The sequence below is a fragment of the Ipomoea triloba genome, chromosome 11, assembly GCF_003576645.1.
Source record: "Ipomoea triloba cultivar NCNSP0323 chromosome 11, ASM357664v1".
Taxonomy (NCBI): Eukaryota; Viridiplantae; Streptophyta; class Magnoliopsida; order Solanales; family Convolvulaceae; genus Ipomoea; species Ipomoea triloba.
Genome location: NC_044926.1, coordinates 19,058,096 through 19,062,177, shown reverse-complemented (window position 1 = coordinate 19,062,177; position 4,082 = coordinate 19,058,096). Strand labels below are relative to the sequence as shown.

Here is a 4,082-nt window from a genome sequence, read left to right as displayed (position 1 = left end):
CCCCCTCAGCATGGCTTTCTTAAATGTAATGTTGACGCAACAATATTTGATGATGGTGTAGGTTATGGTGCAGTGCTGCGAGATCACCAAGGTTTTTTTGTGGCTGCGAAGGCTGATCGACTAATGACTACGCGTGACCCTCTTATGGCAGAAGCATTAGCGGTCAAGGAAGCTCTGACTTGGCTCAAAGATTCTCGCCACTCTAGTGTCATTATCGAAACAAATTGTTTAAATTTTGTGCTTGCTTTTCATTCTCGTTCTATTGATTTTTCCTATGTGGGTTATTTAGTTCGCCATGTCAAGAGGTTAGCGAATCAGGTGGCTCACGTGCTTACACGGGCAACTGGTTGATCGTCTGGCCTGGGTTCGTGGTTTTCTATTCCGCCTGGTTGTATTTCTGAATATTTGATTCTTTAATGATATTTCATCCTTGTTTATTTTCAAAAAAAAAAAAAATATCCACTTTACAACGGATAATTACAATATACATTTATTTTATAATTGATATTGACAGCAAAACTCCCTAAATATTTTGCCTTCCTTTCAGCTTTTCACTATCAGATTCCCTCAATCATAGAAAAAGACAAAACTCTCCACTTTTATAGTTTTATATACTATGTACTTCCTTATCCTTTCTCATTTGACCAATTCAGATCATAAACTTTCGCAAGTCTCAAGGATTATATAATATTTAGTACTCAAGTCCCGAACCACCAACCCAATTCAATTCTTGAGTAATTACTCACCAATTGTTATATATATATATATATATATATATATATAAATAAATGTATTCAAGTGAGGACCTATACATTTAAGAATTAATGGTGTAGATTATTTGTAATACTTGATTAGATTTTTAATAAAATAGGCAGGTGTTGTATTAGTTATAATATGATGGGTGTATTTTTGTAAGTTTATCAGTGTGTTTAATTTTGGAGGCATTTTTTCCGGATGGTTATTTTGGAGGTCACGGCTCTTATTTCTCCTTTGGACTCTTCTCTCTCCTTTTTTAATTTTCAAACCGTTCGTCTTCCGTATTCCATCGTCCGTCCCTTGCGTTTTTATTCTCGCAGAAGATGATTTCTTCTCAGCTGGTCGGCGGTGCAGCAATGGCGGGTCGAAGGTGGTGATTATCAGCGAACTAAAAGGGGCGGGGCAGTCGTGTGTGGCGGCCAAACGAGGTATGGTTTTTCTCCGATCCATTGATTTTTTTTTTTTGGTTTTCCTGTCTGGTTGATACTTTTTTCGGTATTAGTTTTGGTTTTCTAGCATTTGTTGATGTTGTATGTGGTTCACATTTGGTAGGTTTTTTTCTTTTTTGTTCAACTCGCATTGGGGCAGTGTTTTTTCTTCTTGAATTGTTTCGAAGTCAGGTTTTTTTCCGTAGTTTTCTTTTTTTTTTTTTTTAATTTTATGGTGTTATGTTCTCCTTGTTTTTTTAAGGAGTGGGGCTCGTTTTTTATCTGTTGGTGTATTTTTTTCCGTAGCTTTTTTTTTTTTTTTTTTTTTTATTAAATTTTGGTGTTCTTTTCGTTGGTTAAATGCATGCTGGTTATAAAAGTTTTGACTTTTTGATGAACAAGTCTTGGATATAGTAGTGTTGATGAACCATGTTGGGTATAAGAGTTAGATGGAAAGGTTCTGTTTGTGGGTTAAATGCATGCTGGGTATAAGAGTCAGGGGGGAATGTGATAAAGTTTTGTGTATAGTAGTGTTGATGAATCAGGTAGTGCATAAGTGTTTGTTCAAAGTAGCTAGGATTAATTCTAAGCATTTATTGTATTCAGTTGGCAGTTAGGGGGAATGTGGTATTCCTATGTTTGTATGCCATTGTTTATTATAATGTGTGCCACTGTTTGTTTTAACGTGTGTCGCTACTTGTTTTAATATGTGCCGCTGTTGATATAATGTGTGCCACTGCCTAGTTGAGTTAGGGGGAAAGAGATGGGTTTCCCATTTTTGTCTATCCTTGTTTGTTATATAATGTGTGCCACTGTTTGTCGCATTGTGTGACAGTGTTGGGTATAATGTGTGCCACTGTTGGTGTTGAGAATCAGATTGTGCAAAAGTGTATGTTTAAGGAGTCTTTTTAAATAGAAAATGTGAACAAGTCTGTGGTGAATATATTTCATTCGTCTTTTGTATAAATGGCCTTTTACATTTTTAAATTGTTGTAATTATGTACAGTTGGTGTTTTGTTATTAATTATTTTTTTGGATAACAGCGTATGGCAGTTGTAGTGTGCAGTTTCTGGAATTATGAATAATTGTAATAAGTGATTATACTTGGTTTGTGCAGTTTCACACAACCTTAGAATTAGAATTCTAAGGACAAAGTGGATTCTGGAGTTTATCTTATGCGCCACATGGAAAGTTACGCTAGTGAAGGTGTAGCTAGATGGGAGTGCGGTCTCGTTAGGGGTGATTGAGCTGAGCTGGATCGCTTATGCTTGCACTACATGAAGAAGATTTGCATAGTGGATATAAATTCCCACCGTACGAGCAAAATCACACAAAGCGTTACGCTTTCTTTCCCCTCCTTTGGCTACCAGCAAGGATTGATGTAGATTGTTGGTTTTGTGCACTATTTTGGCATCACCATTTTGACATGTTTGTTGTTTATCATGGAAGTCCCCCTATGTGTTGTTTAGTGGTAGCTTATTTTTGTGGACAGTGTATATTTGACATCAGTGTTGTTTATCATAGCATTCCCCTAGGGTTTTGATCAATGATAGCTTCTATTTGTGGTCATTGTTGTTTAACCGTATTAAATGTGTGCGGGTTTACTTATAGTTGAATGTCCTTCATTCACGATTTTGTGTTTGTTATTGCTGGGTCATAATAAGTTGATAGTTATCGTCAATGCCGTGCACATGACTTTGCCTTGAATTGAATGGCACACGGTATATATGGTTATGGCACACATCAAGCATGGCACATTCAGTTGTGTGCCCATATTCTTTCCTTTGTGTTCCCTCTAACGCATATCGGGTGCCTTTACCACTTTAGCGGGGGCGATGTTTGACGTTGGGCCTTTACCACTTTCGTCTGTTGTGTTTTCTGGTCCATGCAATCTGGTGGTTACGTTGTGTTCGGTCTGCACGGCTACTTTCCCGACTTGCGGTCTACAGGATTGCTTTCCCGACTTGCCGTAGGGTTGACGGTGGTTGCGATGTCGTTCCTCGTCTTCTTGTTTTTCTTTTTTTTTTTTGGTTTTTTTTTTTTGTGTTATCAGCGTGTGAGTTTATTTATTTATTTATTTATTTAAAACTCGGTCAATTATGTTACATGCAAATAGTTATGTGTCGAGATTCATATAATTGTGTGCCAATGTTGGGTATATTGTGTGCTTAAGTATATATTGACATCTTTCCATATACTAAGTGTGTATTACAATGCTAGGTCTGTTGGTGAATTGAGCATTTCTTTTATAATATTGTTTATCATTTTTTTGGTTTTAATGTTTTTGATGCAAGAATATAAACTTTATTGATAGTTATCCATAGTTATTGGTATTATATGCTATTAGATTAGATATGAATTGTGTGCCAAGGTTAATGTATTATGTTAATTTGTTTAAACCATATTTCAAGCAATTGGTGTAAACCGTTTCTTTAGTAGTTAGGTGGCAATGAATTATAGGTTTTCCTGTTAGATTGTTTTGTGTCGTTGTTTATATAATTATGTGCCAAAGCTAGGAATATTGTGTGGCTAAGTATATGCCGACATCAATTTGTAGTCCAAGTGTTTATTAGAATGCTAGGACTGTGTTTTTTTTGTTATATTGTTTAGCATTTTTTTTAATGTGCCAAAATATTGTTGGTTTCTTGGTTCAGTTTCATGGTGTGCCAAAAGGTATTTAATTGTATGCCAATAAGGGAAATATTGTGTGTCTGAGTATATATTTGTATGCGTGATTTTTCATAGGTACGGTAGTTATATTATATGCCATTTGATGTAATTTGTGTGCCCGGGGTCAATGGTTTACGTGCCCCACCTTCTGTAGACAAATTGGCTTGCATAGCTGTGTCCGGTCAATGTGATTTTAGTTATTGATTATATAAAAGGTAACGCCGTTAA

The 4,082-nt window shown here is 36.0% G+C and overlaps 1 long non-coding RNA gene across 1 annotated transcript; it reads left to right on the top strand.

The window, feature by feature from the left end:
- The first annotated feature begins 912 nt into the window (after positions 1-912).
- Positions 913-2,753, top strand: LOC115996456. Its single transcript, XR_004093624.1, has 2 exons — positions 913-1,184; positions 2,302-2,753. It is a non-coding gene; the product is annotated as an uncharacterized LOC115996456 (long non-coding RNA).
- The last annotated feature ends 1,329 nt before the right edge of the window (positions 2,754-4,082 follow it).